This window comes from Sorex fumeus, unplaced genomic scaffold, assembly GCF_029834395.1.
Source record: "Sorex fumeus unplaced genomic scaffold, SorFum_2.1 ptg000007l, whole genome shotgun sequence".
NCBI classification, from domain to species: Eukaryota; Metazoa; Chordata; class Mammalia; order Eulipotyphla; family Soricidae; genus Sorex; species Sorex fumeus.
The window spans coordinates 33,366,729-33,390,730 of record NW_026606064.1 but is presented as its reverse complement, the minus strand read 5'-3'; positions in this window follow the sequence as shown (position 1 = coordinate 33,390,730).

Sequence of the window (24,002 nt, the reverse complement as noted above, 5' to 3'; positions counted from 1 at the left end):
AAGAGGAAATGTGGTAGTGTGGCTGCATTTCTTAAAAAGAGGGCTCATTGATATTATCACTACCAAAGACCTAGAAACAAAATAATTTTAAAGAGTGAAATAACAAGACAGGAATGTATAGGGGCAGGCTGATGAGAATGCATCATGTTACTACTCAGTTATCACGGTATCATTGTAATCCCATTCGTCTATCTACTCCAGCAGGCACTAGTACTGTCTCTATTCCTCCCAGCCCTAAGATTTTAGCAGCCTCTCCTTATTTGTCTTTCCCACTGATTGGAAGCTCTTTCAGGGTCAGGGAAATGAGATCTGTTATTGTTACTGTTTTTTGGCATATCAAATACACCACAGGTAGCTTGCCAGGCTCTGCCCTTGCAGGCCGAAATACTTTCAATAGCTTGCCAGGCTCATATATATATATATATATATATATTAATATTTAATATATAAATATATATTTCTCTCTGTGATTTGTTGCCTAATGTCTGAACCTCATCAAATATGGTGTGGTAATTATGGAGAATAGGTAGGAAGTGTTTTATGATGTCTCTGGAAAGCAGCCTGGAGCGTGGCAGCAGAGGTAGGCTGCCGGGGCTGGGTCCCTTGGGGCAGGGTGGGCTCTCACCCACCTCCACCTGTGGCACCCTGAGTAAAAACAGCCTGGCACAGAGTCAGTCACTCAGTTATTAGAAAAGAAAATTCTACAGTTTGCTAAAATGTGGATGAATGTATAGGGTTAAATAAATTAGGGGAGTAGGACAAATACTAGATGATTTTACCCATTTGTTGAATACAGAGAGATAAAACAAGGAAATAAAAAATATTGAATAGTAATAAACCATTGGTCTTGGGTTTCAAAACTCAGATTACTAAGCAGTGGAGGAAGGGTCAAAAGGAATGAAAGAGGTAGACTATAGGTAACAGGAACAAGTGGTGGGGGGTTATGGGCACTTTGCTGGTGTTGGGGTACAGTTCTTTGTACATTAATGCTATAAGTATTAACACTACTTTAATCATAAAATTTAAAAAGTATAATTAAAAATTATAAAGTAAAATTTTAATTATACCAGGGTCCTGGAAGAGAACAAAGCAGTGTCTCCTGCCTCCGTGCCTGGCTGTCCTCACCAAGGCCCCTTGGAGAAAGGCGGGTTGAGTTATCCTCTCTGCCCCGAGCAGAGCCCCAACAATTGAAGACCTCCGGGGCCCAGCCAAAGTCATGCTGAGACCACTCTCCATATACTTGGATGAGCCTCACGCATGAAGGAACCGGCAGAGGAATCCAGGTGTGCAGGACCCGGAGCTGAGATATCCAAACCTGCTCGGTTCGGGACTGGGCCTCCTCCACCCAGCTGCCTCACCTTCAAGTAGCTAGACAGTTACACCCACCAACTGCCGTGTAACCCCATCAACAGCCAGAATCCAGAGACTATAACACCAAGCTCCCAGAAGCACGCAGACGCATTTTTGCCTGCTCGACTTCTTATTCTCCAGTTCTCACACTCAGAATCCGGCAGACTACTGAGAGTATCATATTAGCACATATGCATGAATAGGAACACCTGTAAAGTTTATTTGTGTTTTCAGATTACCGAGAGTATTCCACCCGCACAGCAGAGCCTGGCAAGCTATCTGTAGCGTATTCGATATGCCAAATCCAGTAAATACAATGGGTCTCATTCCTCTGACCCTGAAGGAGGCACCAATATGGCAGCATTGAGAAGGATGTTGAAGGAGAGGCTGAAAAAATCTCAAAGCTGAACTAGGGTGCCAAAATGAAGACAAAAATGACTCTCTGTACTTTCAATGCACCTACTCTGGTATCAGATGCATCCATCGAGGACCAATGGCACAAGCGTGAAAGATCAAGTACGACATCATTGGTCTGACTGAGCCAAGAAGGCAACAATCACATCACGACATTTTCGACACTGGAGAAGAACTGTTCCTTGGAACATGCAACAAAAGAGGCGACGGTGGTGTCGGAGTCCTTGTAAACATGAACTTAGCCATGAGCATTGATTCATTCAAATGCCTAACAACCCAAATCGGACGATTACACTTGAATAGATGTGGCTCACTGCCGGCAGTTTCTATCTTTGTTGTCTACGCACCAACATCCAATTATGATGAAGGAGAAATTGAGAAGTTTTACATGGAGGTGGAGAAATTCTATAAAGAAGGCCACACCTTCTACAAGATCATTGTCGGTGATTTTAATGCTAAGATAGGACTGAGAAGATAAGCCAAAGAACTCCACATCAGTACCCTTGGCCTAGAATGAAATGAACACGGTGAGAGACTGTCTGAGTTCATCCTGTGAAACAAGACCATCCAACTCACAGTTCCAGAAGGCCGAATCTAAACGTTGGACATGGAGTCTCCCGGTGGATGTTTCAACAAAGAAATTGACCACATCATATTCAATCGACATTTTTGCTTGACCGATGTTGTTGTTGTCCCAAAATTCCAAGCAGGATTGGACCACCGTCTCCTTCATGCAAAATTCTACTTCACAGAGTGGGGAGAAAGGACTGCAAAGTTTAAGAAGAGAACTCCCAGAATGATCACCAACTGGGAGCTCTTAGGCTCTGTTGCAGCAACATGGGAAGATGCCGTCATTGACAACATTGTCCAGGAATACGATCCACTGGTTCAGCACCTTCATGATTGTGCAAGGAACACACGAGAGAGATAGCCACAAAAAGACAACTGTCTTCGAAAACTCTCGAGCTCATTTGCCAATGTGGCCTGGTGCATGCCTCAGGCAACCACAAGTGAACATCTGTTCTCACAAAGCAGTGCAGACAAGTGATCAAGGAAGACCTCAAAGAGAGAAGAGCAGCAGTGCTGGTAGATGTGGCAGAAGCTGGGAAAAGCATTCATAATGCCCGCAGTCCTTTACCAACTACAAGACCAAGATGACTGCCCTCCGATGTCCTGATTGATCTGTCACATCTTCCAGAAGGGCAATTGAGAAGATTATTTATGACTTCTACTCAGATCTCTTTGATAGCCACGTCTACCTGCCCACATGCCAAATTCCACAGGATGGATATGTTGCTCCCAACCATCTCCCTTCCGAAATCCAATATGCCATCTCGTCGGTAAAGAAACAAAGAGCACCTGGCCCATGAAAGATTAGACTTGAACATCTGGAGAACCTACCATCAGTACTCATCAATAAAATGACTCAGCTCTTCACACGCTACTTGTCTGGATGGAAAACCAGAAGGACTGTACTACTGTACAGTACTACAGTACAAGAAGGGAGACTTTCATCACATTGGCAACTATCGCCCCGATCTGCCTATTGTCTGTCATCTACAAGCCATTCACTTGAGTCATCCTGAATAGGATTGGCAGAACAATAGATGTACAACCATGCAAGCAAGCTGGGTTTGAAAAGGATTCAGCACAATTGACCATATCCACAAAATAACCAAGCTCATTGAAGTTTCTCGGGAGTTCAAGATGCTGCTCTAATGTTCATTGATTTAAAGAAGGCCTTTGATTCTGTTGAGATGGAAATGGTCATTGAAGCCCTAGCCAATCAGGGTGTTTAAACTCAATACATCAGGATCCTCCATGAGCTTTATTATGGATTCACTACCAGGATCTCACCATTCTACAAAGAAGCGAACATCGATGTCAAGAGAGGGGTTCGGCAGGGTGATAATATTTCACCGAAACTCTTCAGTGCCACCCTCGAGAACATCATAAGACAACTGAAATGGGAAGGGAAAGGAGTGAAGATATATGGTCGGCAACTCCACCACCTCCGCTTTGCTGATGAGATCGTTCTAATAACACCAAACATTAGCCAAGCAGCACAAATGCTGACAGACTTTGACCGTGAGGGTGGAAAGATCAGATTACAGCTGAATCTCACAGAGACAATGTTCATGAGAAACAGTCTTGTTCCCGACCTTCCATTCACTCTCAACGGAACGACCATCTTCGAATGAAACAGTTATGTGTACCGAGGTCTAGAAGTCAACATGACAAATCTCCTGGCACATGAGTTGCACAAGAGGAAGAGAGCAGCTTGGAACGCCTTCAAATGTGCCAAAGAAATAGCTAAGAGGATGAAGAACCTCCAGCTCTTGGCACATCTGTTTGATTCCACTGTTCTTCCTACATTAACTTATGCCTCAGAGACCTAGGCCCTATGAAAACAGGATGAGAACGCTATTCGGGTCTCCAAAGAGGAATCGAAAGAGCTATGCTAGAATATCACACTTCACTCAAATGAGAGAAAGAATCCTGAGTTCAGACCTCCGTCAACACTCAAGAATCAGGGATGCTGTCTCGTTTGCCAAGGCATCAAAAATCAGATGGCTGGACACATAATAAAATTTGGAGACGACCACTGGACTAGAGCCATTACCGACTGGATTCCATGGGATGTCAAAAGATCACGTGGCCACCCACCTACCAGATGGTCAGACTTCTTTGTCAAGACCCTGAACGATCAGTTTGAGGCTCTTCGTGTTCCTAGAACGAGCAGATGCCATTGGGCTACACTAGCACGTGACAGGGAAAAATGGGGACGTTACTGTGCCTGCTCAAGCAAATCAATAAGTAATGGGATATCAAGTGATCAAGTGACCAAAGTATAATTAAAAATATTTGATCAAGAAAATATATAATTGTGTGCTCTTCTTCATTTAATCCATTTTTAAAAACACAAAACATTTGTATTGTGACTACAATTTTAATGTTATTTTTGATAGAATTTATTTACCTGTCCCTGAAATTTTGAGGAACACTTTTAGAGTTTGCATTTTGATTTGGAGTTGCCAAAGTCTTTGATTAGAAATATTTACTTCTAATCCCAGATCAGAATAAAGCCAGTGGGGAAAATGTAATTCCCTTCATCATTAGAATGGAATGGGGTGGTTAAATTCTCACCATCATGCTTTTCATAATTGGAGTAGATATTAGAAAACATGAGTACCTATCCTGATTCCATTATTTCTAAGCCTTTGACAGAGCATTAAAGTAATAAGTCCTGTTTTTGCCCTTATTGAATAAGAAAAGAGAAAAATCACTTTATGAAGGGCAAACTGCATAATAGTACAATAAAGGATTATTCAAGGGGCTCTTCCTATTCTACATACTCCACTTAGCAATAAAAGTCAATTCCACTTTAAGGCATCATTGCTACCTTAAAAACAAAGTGTCCTGCCAGAAGATTGTTGAGAAATGACTGGAATTTGGATTTTTGAGGCACAAGACTGTGAAATACCTGGCAGAGAAGTATAGTTAGTGTCAGATAAGCTTGATTTGTCAGAAAAAAAAACCTGAAGGACATTTTCAGGTACCGGGCTCAGATATTTATTAGTATATGAAGGTCACACAGATAGCATATAACTTCAGTTTTCTAATAGCTAGTCACACAAAACCAGAGCTTCCAAACCTTGTCATCTTTCGGGTTTTAATTCCCCATTTCTCAGGAAAAAAACAATAGCTAAAATGAAGAGTACCTAGCAAGCAGGTGTCTCCTTTAATCTCTTATAAAATTAAACCCACAGAGATAAATAAGATGGATTAAATGAACTCTCAACTAAGAAAAAAAAAGTCTATTATAAACAGAGCTCTATCATATTAAAAATATGGTAGCTTCGGCAATACTGTCTACATACTTTTTTCGTTAGAATGAGTAAAATAAAAATAACACATGTAAAAATGCCACCTGAATTACCAAACTTTATAAGCAACTTATATATCTGTATATATGAGATTTATATGTATACATATATACTTGGAAAATATGCACATGTATGTATGTTTATACATATGTATGAGAAATATACATATATACATGCATTATGTCTTCACTAATGCTACCATCATATTTAAGAAAATGAAACATAGATGTGTAGGATATTTATACTCCTAACTGTTCAGAAACAAAAAAATCACATGACAAATAGTGTGTTGGAATGCTTAAGATACATGATGAAGGCAAGAGCCACCCCTCCCTCCAACCCCTTCAATATTGTACAGATTACAAGAACTCTTAGCAAATTAGAGTCAGAAGAGAGTTTTAAAAGTTCAAGTCCCAACTCATTTATTTAACAGTTGATTAAATCACAATATAAATGGAGTGACTTATCCAAATTAGTGATAGATATAAGACTGTGATAAATAAGGGACAGAAGAAAGATAAATTGGAGGCTCCAATGATGGTAAGATCAATTTTGATAGCAAAAGAAGATAAGAAATAGGAAGTGCTGTTTGCACAAGGGTTTAGAGATAGTTATCAACTGATAGATTATAAAATGGACATACAATCTAGAACAGTGAAAATTGAAGCCAAAGATAGAAACCTAGAGCATAAGGTCATAAAGTCTCATTTCAATCATCTTCCAGGAAAGAAAGGGCAGGCAAATTTCTATTTCAAGAAAACAAAGACAGAAATAATTATTTTTTCTGTTATTAGAGCTGTATTTTTATTTAAATTAAGGAAATATATGCTATGATCCTAATAGGATGTATTCCAGAGCTATATGACTGAATATATAGTCACCAATAGATGTAATCTCTCTCACTAACAAACTATTAAGGTGCTTAAGAAAAAAATGTTTACATCAATAAATGCAGTAATTAAATTAGACAAAATTCAATACCCATTTATAAAAACTGAAAACATGTAATAAATGGAATTTCTCAACTTGCTATGGAGTTTTAAAAAAACAACATGGTAATAAATGACAAAAAATTAATGCTTATTGCATAAAATTAGAAAAAGGACTATAATTGTCACTTTCACCATCTTTATTTTATACAATTCCTGTTCTAGTTAGTACAAACGGGTAATAAAAAACAAAGAAATGCACATCAGAGAAGAAGAAATGTCATTTTCAGATGACAAGATTGTCTACAGATTTAATCCCAGTAATTTCCCCAGAACGTCCTTAAACATCTGAATTCTTCAAGATTCTTTAAGACAAACTAAACATATAAATTTAATTATATGTATGGATACTAGCAAAGAATGCATGAGCAGAAATATTAAATATGCAATAGCATTGAAAACTACTGTGCCTCAAAGTGAAAAAAAAAGCAAACCGGGCACATTGGTAGCGGGAAGCAGACACTGGAGAAAAATTGGCGTTGGGATGTTGTGTGCCTGAAACTCAATCATAAATAACTTTGTAATTCACAGTGATTTAATTAAAATATACATGATGTATTTAAAAAGAAATATTTAAGAATAAACCAAAGCATATATATATAATTCACATTTTGTTAGCAAAAAACTCGTGTTGAAAAAAGAAAACTAAATAAATGTATACTTCATGTTGACAAAGGAAAAGATACCACAAAATAAATTAATTAGTAAACTGTAAAAGGATAATCACAGGGATTGGGGACATATTTACAGAGGGAGGACAGGGCAGAGTTAGTACTGAATCAGCCCAAACCAGGTTAGATCTCTGGCTCTACATAGCCTGTGACAATTACATAGTATAGCTCTGTTGTTGTCCAAATAGTGCAGGTTTGAAGCCCTGGGGGACCTGACCTATAGGTGGTCTGTAGTATGGCAGGACCCAGACTGCATCATACTATAGGTGGTAGTACGAAACTGCTGGCTCAGTTTCATCAAGTGTGGCCCTGGAACACATGGAACACAGCAAATCAACCCCAACAGGGATGTTGGAAAACAAACCAGATTTTCTTCACAGGTGTATAATTATATAGTCAACTACTTGAATCAATTCTTAAAATATGGGACCCTGGGTGAATAAAAAAACCCCCATATCCTACAAGTTACATACTATTACACACATGTTACTCTTTGGAATAACAAATTGTATAAATGGAGGAGGGGGTAAGCTAAAGATGGAAAGGAACAGAAAAAGGGGGTGGGTAGAATGTGGTAGGTGGGGCCAGGATAGTTATATAACTCTAAAAGAGCAATATGTGGGTGCCAGGGATATAGCACAGGAATAATATGTTTTCCTTGCATGCCTCCAACCCTGGTTTGATCTCCATAAGTTTCCCCAAGAACCATTAGTAATAGACACTCCCAACTCCTAGCACAGAGTGAGGAGCACCCTAGGTGTGGACAAGAACTCAAATCATACAAACAACATTAATTTTTTTTGGCTTTTTGGGTCACACCTGGCAATGCACAGGGGTTACTCCTGGCTTTGCACTGAGGAATTACTCCTGGCAGAGCTCAGGGGACCATATGGGGTGCTGGAGATTACACCCAGGTCGGCCATGTGCAAGGCAAATGCCCTACCCATTGTACTATCTCTCCAGCCCAAATTTTGGTCACAGAAATAGTACAAATGTTAAGGGGTTTGCCTTACATGTGACTGACGCTGCTTCAATGCCCAACACCACCAGGAAAGAAAGAATATTGAACATAGAACCAGGAGTAATTTTTGAGCATTGCTATCATGGTCCAATACTGCCCCCCCATACACACCCTACCAACAACAACAAAAGATAAACATGTAAAATATCCAAGTAATTATAGAATTAATCTCTTATGTCTTGATTTATCAAAGTTATATTTATTAGTGCTGGTTTCAGATACTTTACTATGGTTTTGCAAGCTGCTTATATATGAAGAAATTGTATGCAAGGAAATTGTAGTTTGTTACAACTGTAGAAAAATGTATAATAAAAATTTTTAAAAAGTGAAAAAGCAGAATATTTTGTTTGTGTTTTTGTTTTTTTGAGCTACACCCAACTGTGCTTATGACATACTTTTGGCTCTGCCCTCAGAAATTGCTTGGGGAAGCACATGTGGTACTGGAGATTGAATTGGGTCTGTATGTACAAGGAAAGTACCTTACCTACTGTACTACTTCTCCAGCTCCATAATAAAATATTTTAAAGTGTAGAAGTGTCAGGCGACTCACAAGGACTGCTCAGGGAACCTGGGGCCTCTCCCAGTGATACTTGGCCAGTTGAGCAGGACAATTCAATGCTAACATCTGCTAACGGGGTACTAGTCAGGTCAAAAGTGCTGAGACCCTAAGGCCTTCCTGGTGGTATTCAGGCCTCTGGGTTTATATCTGCAGTGCTTGTGCTCTGCTGAACTGAACTGAACTGAACTCAGGGCCTTGCCATGTGTCTCTAACCTCTTGAGTTTCTCCCTGACCCAATAATCATATCTTTAATGGTCAAGTAGAACAATAAAAAAAATCAATCCTACATATTTACAGTAGTGCTCTTGATAACCAGTAAATTAAAGGAGGACATGAAATAAACAATGGATCAGACAATCGAGAAAATACAGAAAGAAATGAGAGCAAAGATAGGAAAGTCGCACACAGAAGTGTCACGAATAAAGGATTCAGTAGATTAAATAAAAAAAAAAAATACTCAGTGTGCCCTCAACAGTAGAATGGCTACAGCGGAAGACAGAATCAGTGAGCTTGAAGATGAGCTGCAGGAAGTCTACAGGCAACAACAAACAATAGGAGGAGACCTCAAAATAGCTCTAGAGTGAATCAGAGTCCTAGAGAATGATTTCAAGAGGAAGACCATTAGAATTATTGGAGTACCAGAATGTCAGGGAAGAAATACCAATGAAAAAGCCACAGTTAAAGAAATCACTGCTGAAAATTCCCCAGACAATGCGACCATTCAGATTCAAGGAGCCTGAAGGGTGCCAGCTAAAAGAGACCCTAACAAAATACTCCAAGACATATCATAGTTAGAATGATTGATGCCACGGATAGAGACACATTACTGCAAGCAGCAAGGTCAAAGAAGGAAATCACATACCAAGGAGCACCCCTTAGATTCACAGCAGATGTATCAGAGGAAACCCTCCAAGCCTTAAGGCAATGGTGGGATATAGTGAAAAAACTCACTGAAATGAATGCTTCACCAAGAATACTTTATCCAGCTAAACTCTCACTTAAACTCAAAGGAACGGTACACTATTTTCTGGATAAACAACAGCTCAGGAACTTTAGACTCAAAACCAAACCCAAAAGAAGGGCTAAAGGGACCACTGTTAAGACTAGACAAACCCCTTCAAGCACAACAAACCCTTATGGAAAGATGACACAAAATCCCATAACAACAATCTCTCTCAACTTCAAAGGTCTAAATTCACCAATTAAGAGACACAGAGTTGTAAAATGGATTCGGAGACAGAACCCAACATTCTGCTGTCTACTAGAAACACATCTGAATAATCACAACAAACACAGACTCAAAGTCAAAGGATTGAAAACAAAACTGCAAGCAAACAACCCCCTCAAAAAAGCTGGAGTGGCCTTACTAGTATCGGACAACATAGATTTCAGGTTGAAAAAGATTAGAAGGAATAGTGAAGCTCATTTTTTATTAATCAAGGGATATGTACAGCAGGAAGAAATCACACTCCTGAACGTATACGCACCCAATGAGGGACCAGCCAAATACCCACAACAACTGCTAACAGACCTAAAGAAGGACATTACAAGCAACATAGTAGTTGGAGATTTCAACATCACCTAATCACCCCTAGATAGATCAAGAAGTTTAAAACTCAGCAAGGAAATAATGGCTCTGACGGACTGAATAGAAGACAGAGGGCTAATAGATCTATACAGGACTTTATATCCCCTCCAAAAAAAAAAAAAGAATCCCATTCTTTCCCAGTGAAAATGGAACATTTTCCAAAATAGACCATGTGCTGGGCCACAAAGAATACCTCAACAGAATCAGGAAGCTAGGCCTTGTATCAATTAACTTTTCAGACCACAATACACTGAAGATAGAAGTTAATCATCTGCAGATGCAGAAAACCAAATCAAACACCTGGAAATTAAACAACTCAATGTTGAACAATGAGTACATCAGGAAAGAAATCAAGGAAGAAAGCAAAAGATACCTGGAAACAAATATGAATGAAGACATGAGCTACCAGAACCTGTGGAATGCAGGTAAAGCCATGTTAAAAGGAAAATTTATAGCTCTGCAAGCATTTCTCAGGAAGGAAGAAAGGGCCCACATAAACAACTTCACAGCTTAAAATCTTAGAAAAGAACAAACAAAAGGAGCCTAAACCAGGCAGAAGGAAAGAGATCATAAACTTAGAGTAGATATCAACGACATAGAAACCCAGAAAACAATCTGAAAGATCAAAAAAATAAAGAGTTGGTTCTTCAAGAAAATAAACAAGATAGAAAAACCACTAGCAATATTCACAAAGAAAGAGAACCCTAATAAACTGAAGCAGAAATGAAAAGGGGGATATCACAATAGAAACCAAAGAAATTCAAAAGATCATCAGAGACTATTTTGAAAGTCTGTATGCCACGAAACAAGAGAACCTGGAAGAAATGGATAAGTTCCTGGATTCCTATAATCATCCAAGTCTGAATCAAGATCTAGAATACCTGAATAGTCCTATTAATATTAAAGAAATTGAAACTGTAATTAAAAGTCTTCCCAAAAACAAAAGCCCAAGTCTTCCCAAAAACAAAACAGATGGATTCACTAGCGAATTTTTCCAAACATTTAATGACCTATTTGACATTTATTCTCAAGCTTTTACAGGAAATTGGGAAACAGAAACTCTCCCAGTTTCTGTGAGGCTCATATATCTCTAATTCTCATACCAAAAGGAAACAAAGACCACAGAAGAAAAGAAAACTACAGGCCGATATCTCTGATGAACATGGATGCCAAATTTCTCAACAAAATACTAGCAAACAGAATTCAACAACTCATTGAAAAGATCATACACCCTGACCAAGTGTGATTCATCGCAGGGATGCAAGGATGGTTTAACATTTGGAAATCAATCAATATAATCCATCATATCAACAAAAGAAAAGATGAATCCATATGATCATATCAATGGATGCACAATAAGCATTTGACAAGATCCAGCACCAGTTTATGATGAAAACCCTAGCCAAAATGGGGATAGAGGGGACTTTCCTCAATATAGTTAAAGCCATCTACCACAAACCTACAGCAAACATCATCCTCAATGGGGAAAAACTGAGAGCCTTTCCCCTAAGATCAGGGACGAGACAAGGATGCCCTCTCTCTTCACTGCTGTTCAATATAGTACTGGAACTATTCGCAATAGCAGTTAGGCAAGAAAAAGATATTAAGGGCATTCAGGTAGGAAAGGAAGAAATCAAGCTGTCACTATTCACAGATGATATGATACTATACTTAGAGAACCCTAAAACCTCTACCAGGAAACTCCTAGAAACAATAGACTTGTATAGTAAATTTGCAGGCTATAATATCAATACCCAAAAGTCCCTGGCTTTTCTATATGCAAATAATGAGAGAAGAAAGTGACATGAAAAAAATATCCTGTTCACAATTGTGCCCCAGAAAATCAAGTACCTAGAAATCAGCTTAACTAATGATGTAAAAGACCGGTACAAAGAAAACTACAAAATGCTACTTCAGGAAATAAAAGTGGACACGAGAAAATGAAAAGATATCCACAGCTCATGAACTGGGAGAATTAACATTGTCAAAATGGCACTACACCCCAAAGCATTGTATAAATTCGATGTGATCCCAATAACAATACCCATGACATTCTTCAAAGAAATGGAGCAAACACTCCAGAAATTCATATGAAACAATAAGCCCCCATGAATAGCTAAAACAATTCTTGGGGAAAAGAAAATAGGAGGAATCAACTTCCCCAACCTCAAACTCTACTACAAAGCAGTAATAATTAAAACAGCATGGTACTGGAAAAAAGGAGAGCTGCAGACCAATGGAACAGGGTTAAACATACTGACACCCCCCTTAAATATATGATCAGCTAATCTTTGATAAGGAAGCAAGAAATATGAAGTAGAGCAAGGAAAGCCTATTTAACAAATTGTTCTGGCAAAACTGGACAGCTACATGCAAAAAAATGGGTTCAGATTTCTACGTAACACCATGTACAAAAGTAAGATAAATGGATTAGACCAGAATCCATAAGGTACATTGAAGACAAGGTTGGCTAAACCCTCCACAACATTAAGGCTAATGGTATCTTCAAAGATGACATGCCACTGGCCAAGCAAGTGAAAACAGAGACAGACAAATGGGACTATCTTAAACTAAGAAGATTCTGCACCTCAAAAGAAACACTGACCAAAATACAAAGACAGTCTACAGGATTGGAAAGGATATTCACCCAATACCCATCTGATAAAGGGTTGATATCAAGGACATACAAAGCACTGGTTGAATTCCATAAGAAGCAAACATCCAACCTTATAAAAATGGGGTGACAAAATGAACAGAAACTTTCTAAAAGAAGAAATCTTAATGGCTAAAAGGCACATGAGAAAATGCTCTACATCATCAGGGAGATGCAGATAAAAAAAACAATGAGATATCATCTCACACTACAGAGACTGGTCCATATCCAAAATAACAAAAGCAACCGTTGATGGCGCAGATGTGGCGAGAAAGGAACCCTCCTTCACTGCTGATGGGAATGCTGACTGTTTCAGCCCTTTGGGAAACAATATGGATGATTCTCAAAAAATTAGAAATTAAGCTTTCATTTGACCCAGTAATACCATTCCTGGGAATCTATCCCAGAGAGGCAAAAAGTACAGTCAAAATGACATCTGCACCACATCCTGGTGTTTCAGTACCAGGAGGTCTGCTCCATGGCTTGGAAGCCACGACCACATGCTGGGGTAAAAGCAGCTCAGATAGAGAAGGGAACACCAAGTAAAGAATATTTGAAGGATTCACTTGGGATGCCAGATGTATGCTGAAAGTAGACTATAGACTGAACACGATGGCCACTCAATACCTCTATTGCAAATCACAACACCCTAAAGGAAAGAGCAAAAGGGAATGCCCTGCCACAGAGGTGGGGTGGGGGGGGATGAGGTGGAAGGGTGGGAGGGCTACTGGGATCATTGGTGGTGAAGAATGGTCACTGGTGGAGAAATGGGTACTCAATCATTGTATAACTGAATCCCAAGCATGAAAGTTTGTAAGTTTACAACTGTACCTCATGGTGTTTCACTAATAAAAAATAAAACAAAATCAAAGAGTATTTTTTATTTACTAATCTAAGTCTAATTACTGGAGACAGATGAGGTTATATTCCTATTAGAAAAAGTCAGTTAGAGCACTTTTACAATGTAGGTGAAATTACTTATTAACTTATTGAATTTGCTGCATTTTCACTGATTTCATGCTAAAAAATTATTTTTATGAACTTATCCAAAGATTCTTTAAATTTTCCGTACAGGGAAATCAAGAAAAAATAGTGAACAGTAATGTACAATTTTTAATAAGTATAGACACATCACTTTAGTCAATAGAAAAATCACAGTAACAATAGGTTTATAAATAGAAAAGAAAATAAGCACTAATGTTCACTGAGGTATTACCTACCTGACAATCAAAACAGCATGCAAATTGAAAAAGCAAACATGTTGAATAGCAAATAGAAAATGGCTCAAATGCACTGCATCTCTAAAGAAAAGTGGTAAATTAGTCTCATTTAAAATAGTTTTCTTATATTTTCCCTGTTATTTGTAATTTATGACACTCTAATGAGAAATAATTGACATGAACCACAAATATTCATAATGTAGTTTCATATATACATTCATGCATACACTTATATCAAGCCAAGATAATGAATATATTCACCAGTACACAAAATTGCCTCAAGACCCTAATAACTTGGCATTTTAACTCTTTCTTCCTCTTCCATTACCAAATGCTGATCATTGAATTATAATATCAATCATCAGTGTTTGGTAATGAATAATCCACTGGCACTTGGATTATTTTACAGTTTCTACAGTTTAACATGGAAATAAATAATACAATATATTTTGAGCATATTTTCTAAGTGTAATTATTTAGAGGGCATGAGTGATAGCACAGCAATTAGAGCATTTGCTTGGCACGTGGCTGACCCAGGAGACCTGGGTTCGATTCCTCTTCCTCTCTTGGAGAGCCCACAAGCTACTGAGAGTATCTCTCCTGCACGGCAAAGACTGGCAAGCTAACCGTGACAAATTTGATATGCTAAACACAGTAACAAAAAGTCTCACAATGGAGACATTACTGTGCCTGCAAATCCCTGAACAACGAGAGGACAGTGACAGTGACAATTATTTAGAGATGTCTGTTGTGTATATCAATAAATGCTTCATTATATACATTTATCATAATTATAATTATCAACTCCTTCACCTGTTAATAGACATTGGAATTGCTTCCATTTTTCTCAAAAATTAAAAAAAAACTGATCTGGATATTTCTAAGCACTTCCATGTCTTATAGACAAATACTGGAAAGTGAAATACTGTGCTGTGCGGTAGGTATGTATTTAACCTTAGATTTTCATAGTTTTTATGAGGAAGCACATTCTCACCAGCACTTTGTGAAAATTTAAGTGGTCCTTTGTATTTTTCAATATTTTTGACCACTTTTTAAATGTTTTAGATACTCAAGAGGCCTGGGAGATACAGTGAGTAAGAAGCTTGCTTTGCACAGGGCTAACACAGGTTCTATTCCCCAGCATCTTATATAATTACCCCAGCACCGCCAGAATTCCTGAGTGTAGAGACTGGAGTTACTCCTTAGCATCAGTGTGTGTGGCCCAGAAACAAAAAGTAAAAGCAAAAATTTTTTTAGATAATCTCGTAAGTAAATATTAATGTCTTTTTAATGTTTTTTTTTTTTGCAAAACATATTGGGGGTGGGGACACACACAGAGATGCTAAGGGATCCACTTCCTGGTCAGACAACCATGTGGAACCAGTTTATCTGGGGTGGGGTCAGCTGTCGACAGCAAAAGTACCTCAATCTCTTTTTTATTCCTTGGCTCCAATCATTTTTAATAGTAAAGTGAAGTGGTATTAAACTTGCTCATACTGTTCACCACTACCATCTATTTTCAGAAATCTTCACTCTGTGAAAACTCTTTTTATTATAGTTCTGTAAACTTTAAACTTTAATTCTTCATTTTCTGTTTTCCCCTCAGCACTATTTTACTTTTTGTGTACATGATTTTGACGACTTTTAAGTGCCTCATTAAAGTGGAATCATCCTTTCACTTTACATAATGCCTGATCCATGTTGTAGCTTGTCAGAGTTTCTTACCTGCACCAGGGCTACCTCAGAAGTGGGACATTTGCCTTACATATGTGAAGTCCTAGTATCAATCCTTAGAATTGTAATCACTGTATCACTGCCATCCCATTGTTCATCAATTGACTCGATTGGGTGGCAAAAACATCTCCTCCATTCATCCCAGCCCTGAGATTTTAGCAGCCTCTCCTTATTCATCTTTCCCAATGTTGCCATATTGAAGATACTTTCAGGGTCAATGGAATGAGACCCATTATTGTTACTGTTTTTGGCATACCGAATATGCCACAGGTAGCTTGCTAGACTCTGCCATGTGGGCAGGATACCCTCTGTAGCTTGCCCAGCTCTCTAAAATATATATATATGTATATATATACATATATATTTTTTCTCTAAAATATATATATATGTATATATATATTTTTTCCCTCTATGATTTGTTGCTTACTGTCTGAACCCCATGAAATATGGTACGGTAATTATGGAAAATGGGTAGGGAGTATGTTCACTCATACGTGAAGCTCACGCATAGAATTGTATTAATAAGCAAATTTCTTTAAAGGGGTTTAAAATTCCTCTTAAAAGTTGAATATCCCATTGCTTGTTTATGTACAGAATACTTTAAAAATAATCCATCAATGAATATTTGTTTCTACATTTTAGCTATGAAAATATTGATGCTATAAATATGCCTTACAATATCTCTTCATGATCTGACTCTTAATTCTTTAGAGAATATTCTCAGGAAGGGAAATGCTTCGTCTAATGACAATTTTATTTTAAAGTTGGTGTGTAACCTCCCCATGTCTTCCACCAACAGAGCACAAGGGTCAAAATTCTGCAATCCTACCAACATTTATTATTATTTTAAATTATTATTCAAAAATTATTAGCCATCAAGGTAGGTTTCTGATTGCTGCCCTTAAAGGTTTTGGTTAACTTTACACTATACTGGTGATACTAAACTGCTTTTCTTGTGATTAATGGTGATTTTTTAATATATTCTTTGGAGAAATGCTAATCAATTCCTTTGCAAATGAGTAAGAAGAAGCTGCTAAAATCTCAGGGCTGGGACAAATGGAGACATTATTGGTGCCCAATCAAGTAAATTGATGAACAAAGGGCTGGCAGTAATACATTGTTTTTTTTTAATCATACTTCTACAAGTATAAGTATAATAGTATCTCTTTTTGTGTTTGCTTGTTATCCATCTTTTTCCTTTGACATGTCTATTCAAATTTTGACCATTTTATTTGTTCATTTATTTTTATTTCCACATTTGGGTTATTTTTATATTACGAGTATTAGTTCTTTATTAGATAAATGACTTCCAAATCTCAGGCTTGCTGACTGTATCATTTTCTTAAGAGACTCTACTAAAGAACAGAGGTTCTTAATAAATGACTCTCACTGTGTATAATTAATATTTTAATAAAAGGGAAAGGGGGACAAATTGATTTAAACTATATAATTATTTAAAAACTTAAAAAAATACTCTTTGTACATTTCCTATTCTGCATTCTGTCCCCGTTTTCATAATAATAGTGTTCACCATCACTGTAACTGATTTGAACTCCCTGGGTATTCTCTCACCCTTTCTTCTCCTTTCCTTTAAAATGTTAATTTCTCTCTCATATTTGATTGGATCTAGGATCTAGAATTATTATTACTTAGTCTTAGTCAATGGCCACATTTCTGTAACCAAACCATTGTTTTGTAAGCTATCTTCTTTCTACCTCTACCTGTAACTCCTCATTTTGCCCCTTGAACATTCAGTGTAGGACCTTTCTGATGCTGACTCTAGACCTGCATATGTATATAATTCATCTATCCTCCTCCCTCTCCTCTTCTCTTTTCTTCCTCCCTCCCCCCTCTCTTCTTCCTACCTCTTTTTCCATCTCCACTATCTGAATTTTAAGAGAAACAAATTATGATAAACACAGGAATATAAGGACAAAGTATATATTTCTTGACTCTGAGAGAACTTTTTCTTAATCTGGATTAAAAGGAAATTATTATTTGCAAAACTAAAACACATACAGACCACTTTACTTGACACAGGATGGATAGGGAAATTGTCTTGGAGGTAAGATCCTAATTTGTCATCTCAGCAATAACTAAACTCATTAACATTATTTTCATCATTACGTGAAGTTGCATGGTTTATTCGGGTCCTGCCCTCCCTGGAAGATGGTTCCCTAGAGCATGGTCATTTTCCTAAAGCACAGTTTCTGCTAACCCTCAGATTTCTGAAGGCTAAATTCTCTGCAAGTTCCCCTGAGAAGCAAGCATTTCTTGGCCACTTTCTACTAGCATTTGACATGATACACATGATACAATGCCTGGTTCCTGGAATAAAGGCCCTAAATTAATTCCATCATTTTTACTATCCTACTACAATTTTAATTCTGTATAAAAATGCTAGAGGTAAGGAAACACATTTAATTAAATATTGTATATACCTGATGGATGTGTAAAAAGGTGTCACCCAGGGGTGTAGATTTTTATAATGAGCTTCTTTCTTTGGCTCCCAACCATATCTCAACTTCTGCTCTGAAAGGACAGATTGCTCTTCCATTGTGCTTTGTTTCTTGGAAGAGCTGAGTTTAGTACCCCTTGCTGTTAGCACAGCAGGCTCCATCTTCCTGATGTTTCAGATCTCACAGTTATCCTGAATTGCCATAACAAGTCTTGAATATTTTAATGAGATACAGGCTGCCCCCACCCCCTCTGTCCTGATGTCAAAGTGAAGGTTTGTCTAGAGTTCAAGCAATGCCTAGAGATTTTATTCTGTGCTATATTGTCACCAAAAAGATAAATATTTCCATAACCTAAAAATGACCTTGAATTTGCTAAGGGAATTAACTACAATGCAGAAAACTTGGTTGTTTTAATTGACAACCAAGGTCAAATATTCATTTTTTACACCCATATCCATAAATGTATTTTAATAAATGTACCGCTTAGATTGGAAATGCCAAATGTTCTTAGAATATACATTATTGCTTTAGAATATTGGTGTCTTCATTTTAAGGAAAACTTAACAAAATTCCTTCGTCATTCATTTTTTGTTCCCTATATGCCTATATGCCCTGTACATTCCTCTGAGACTGATCAAAATCTGATCAAGTTTTTGGTACTGTTTGATTGTACTCTGTCCCCACTTGCTACAGGAAGGTAAAACTTCTGTAAATTTGACTGAGATATTACCACATGGTAAAATATATTTTATTAGAGTGCTCAAAGTATTACAGTAACAAATCTACATTACAAAGAATAAGAGAAATTTCCATAGAAACATCAGAAATTTCCTATAAAATTAGGCTTTTTGGTATTGGCTAAGAAGATTGGTGGAGAAGCACTTTAAATATCATTTTCTGGTTTGGACAAAATTTTCTAAATCTCCTCTTATATACAAATTCCCGATGGGGCATTTGTTGCTGATAGGACATTTGTTGTATGTTAATTCGTTCTGAATCTATATAGGAAGTATTCAACTTTTCTATTGTTTCTTCTGAGCACCCACTCTTAGTTACTAGTTTCAAGTGATAGATTCACATGTAACCTCTAACTTAAGAGGAAAGGGAGGCCCCACGAGCGGCTCTCCGGCATGGCCACGGCCCCAGAAGCACAAGGACTTAACACAGAAAATCAGCCGTTTGGAGCAGAAAAGTGATTGGACTATGTGTTAAACCGCGCCATCATGCCTGCCGGGAGGGGAAAGGGTGTTGCCCCATTCGCCCTCTCCTCTCTAGAAAGAAAGATGGCGGCCGCACGGGAGCCTTGTGGACAGCAGGTTTGAGCCGGGGGTGGGGGTGGCAGGGACCTCATGGGAAGGGGGGCGTTCCGGTCTGTCCTTCACGCCCTACCGAGGTCACCAGTTGCCCCCCACGAGTGGCTCTCCGGTACGGCCATGACTCCAGAGCACAGAAACCAATCTCTTAACGACCCAACTTTTAATAGAAATACTTCCAGGGTTAATAAGTAAAATAGCAGAAATTCAAAACTGCGCGGCGGGTTAATTTAATTAATCATTTAATTCTTAAAACCCAGCTGTAGAAAGCAAATCATTTCACAATGCTTTTTCAGCATGTCTGATTTGGGGGGGGGTCGTAAACTCTAAATAATAATGGTGCATCTTTTATCGAAACAATGAATCTAGTCAAAGTAGATAGAGTGTTAACTAGAACTCATCTGCCTCACAGGAATTGGGAGGGGTGGGAGGTGGGGTTCTATTGGGGTTCGTGGTAAAAAATATTGGTAAAGGGAAATGTGTTTGATATTTACATGACTGAGACCTAAACCTGAAAGCTCTGTAACTTTTCCCACAGTAATTCAATAAATAAATAAATTATAAAAAAAATAAAGAGGAAAGGGAGCCTATTAAAAGACATTGAGGAGGGACTGGAGCTATAGTACAGCCTTGCATGCGGCCAACCCAGGTTCAATCCCCGGCATCCCATGTGGTCCCCCAAACACCGCCAGGTGTAATTTCTAAGTGCAGAGCCAGGAGTAACTCCTGAGCATCACTGACTGTAACCCAAATAGCAAAAAAAAAGACATTGAGGAATATAAAGAATATGTGGGAAGGTTAGAGAATCAGACTGGAAACTGGAGCAACAGCTAAAAATACTAATGAAAATTGGAACAGTAAGTGCTTTTAGAAATCATTACTACACATACAGTATCCCTACTAAATGATGTCACTATAATATCACAGGCAATATATGCTGCTGCCACTATGAATAATTATTGATTTTCCCTACAGCTACTCTAATTGATAATCTCAGCATCTAATTCTAACCAAGCTTAAGTCACTTTCCCTTGACATAGTAACCAGGATGAGAAACATAGGGCTCTCTGATTTTCTATAGCCTCCATAATTAAAAGTACTTGATATTCGATGTCACCTCCCCCAATCAAGCACAAGTGGCGAATGAAAGTAAGAAGAAACAAAGATTCAGAAGTCTATAGGTAATGACTTTCAGCCCAATTTTCGTTGTTTTTAGTTGCCTTTTTAAAACAGCTGGTATTAGTGAATTTTTTTAGAATACTTCAAACATTATCAGGACTATGCAGATTTAAGTGCTAGGACTATGATTTTTTTTCTTAATTTGATCTAATTCCCACTTTCCAACTTCTGACTGCCGTCTATTTAATCTTTTCATTCTTCATAACCCGGACAGAATGAGATCATAAATGATGAGCAAAATATATTCTCAGCCCTTTAGTGTCCCTAAAATAAATTGCCTGATAAAACAACAGATGACTTAGAATAGGGTTGTTAAGAGGAGACCTCTTTAGTTCCACCAGGCAATGCTTCTGACCAGCCTATGCCCCACTACCCAGCAGGCAGCTCACCCAGAGGAGGCTTTGTGGCTTGCTTTATCTGCAGCTTCGTGGAACGGAGCGACTCTCAGACTCCTTTCTTCAACTCCCTATCCTCAGAGAACTTGTTTCTTCAAAGCCCTGACTAGTGTGGCAAAACACGCCATAAGAGGCCTGTTCTGCCTGCCTCCTGTGACATCATAGAACAGGTTCTACCCCTGAGGGCAGGGAAGTGGGCAGCTGCTACAGTGTTCCAGTTTTGCCAGTGCCAGATGGGCGAAATACAAAGCTAAGTGGGATGCAGATGGAAAACCAGATTAATTACTTAGTTTTAGCCAGTAGAGCTGACATTTTTACTCCTTTCTGTCTGACTCCAGTGACCAGTATCTCAATTTATACATCTCCTTCAACTTTTGTAAGAGAATAAAAATAAGTTGAAACATCATTACCCCCGCCTAAACTCCAAGAACAGTAATAAGTATTTGAGTATCTCTACCTTCGCTCTTACTCTCTATCCTTTCTCTTCTGCATCTTCTCTCAAATCTTTTATGCTAAATATTTCTAATTTCCATATCTTGTCTTTCCTACTATATTTCTCTTTCTCTGATGCTGTTGTCTTTCAATTGACTCTTTTTCTTCCCATTCCAGTGCTTCCCCTAATTTCTACTTCCGTTCTCTTCTTTCCTCCCTTCTTTCCCTTTCCCCACTACCCCTCGACTCTCACACTCTCAGACTCTTTCCGTCTTAATTATTCTATACTGTTTGCCGAGTGATTTGTTAGATTTAACTCTGCTGAGTGTCTGAGTCTCACTTTATTTTTATTTTTTTTATTTTTTTGTGTTTTGGGTCACACCCAGCGATGCACAGGGGTTATTCCTGGCTCATGCACTCAGGAATTACTCCTGGCAGTGCTTGGGGGACCATATGGGATGCTGGGAATCGAATCCAGGTCGGCTGCGTGCAAGGCAAACACCCTACCCGCTGTGCTATCACTCCAGCCCCTGAGTCTCACTTTAGGGAAGTTATCATCATAATAATTAAAGAGAAGGCAAGATACATGACGTGTGCACGAGCAAAAACATTGATTTGAGAGAGGACACTGTCCTCTCCATAAGTAGAGGTTATGAACCGATATTGCTCCTTTGGGATATAAATAAGAGATCAAGGTGACTATCTAGAGGATAAAGGAGCTTTATCCCAAGGAGGAAATTTTTAGGTATGGGACAAAGACTGGAAATTCAATTCCCATTGAATCTGGTTCTTCATTCAGTCTGCTTAAAGCATTTTCATTAAAGTTTAAGGAATTTTTGGAAGAGCATTAGTATTTCTTAGGGAGATCAGGTGGGGCATACCTGGAGATGGTCAAAAATTCACTCAGGAATCATTCCTGGGAGTGCAGGCCGTATCTGATGACCGAGATTAAACCCAAGTTAGCTGTGTTCCAGGCACTTAGTGTCTTTCCCACTTTCCCACTTTCTCTCTGGTCACTAATAAGGATTATTGATTGCACATTTTTATATAGATCATTACATACCTATTATTCCAGAAGTTAGAATTTGTCAAAATTGATGTTCAATTCTTTCAATAAATATTAAATATTTTTAGATTGAGATGTTAGATACTATCTTTACTCTCTCTTCTGATCATTTCAGATAGCAGTAGCAGCTCATCATAACCTCTTAGATTAATTTTCAGTAAAGGAATTTCATATTACTCTGACCCAATTATTAGCTCCAATGACTTTGTCCTGGATCGAATGTCCTTCTCTTGGGAACTGAAAACTTAGAAGATGAAGAGAACTTAGTCATTATAAAGATCTTTAGAATGCCATCCTAAACTTATTAAACAAAATTAATATATTCTAGTGAGAGAGAAAGATGTGAAGAACAAAGTGAAAAAGGGAAGGGCATTAGAAATTCTTCTCCAGCTAAGAAAGAAGTCATTCAGAGAGATAGTTTGTCCAATTATTTGGAAATGTGCTATGGATTCAAATATTTAAATATCCTCTTGCTTTCAAATGATTTAAGGCTAGCCATGTGGACGAAACAACTTGACTTCTAATTGATCCCATAGAGCAGCACTAGTGCCTATTATGAAGGTGGCATTTATTTTAATTCAAGATAAAGCAGATATTTGTAAAGTCAAAGCTCCCCAAATATGAAATATTTGCAGAACTCTTTCTCTGTACCGGGCAAATGCTACATACTTTACTATATATCTCAGTTTATTGAATACTGAAGTGTGCTGAATAAGGTTGCTTCCTCCCCCAAAATACAGTGAACATCTATCTCTTAATCTGAATCAGTGTATAACTCCTTATTCATTTAAACTCTCTTTCAGTCAAGAATATCTAAATAGAGTCAAGAGATAGTACAGAGGTTTATGTCCTTGCCTTGCATTCTGCTGACCTGAGTTCAAATTCCCTAAGTAGAGTGTCACATATAATCCCCTGAGCAGTGCTAGGGATATTTGTGAGCACAGAACCAAGAGTATCTCTTGAGACCACTAAATATGGCTCCCAAACAAAACAAAACAAACAACAACAAAATAATCTTGAGATAGAGTTCATCCTGATTGTCACGTGGACTTTAAAAGCTGATAACAAGTGT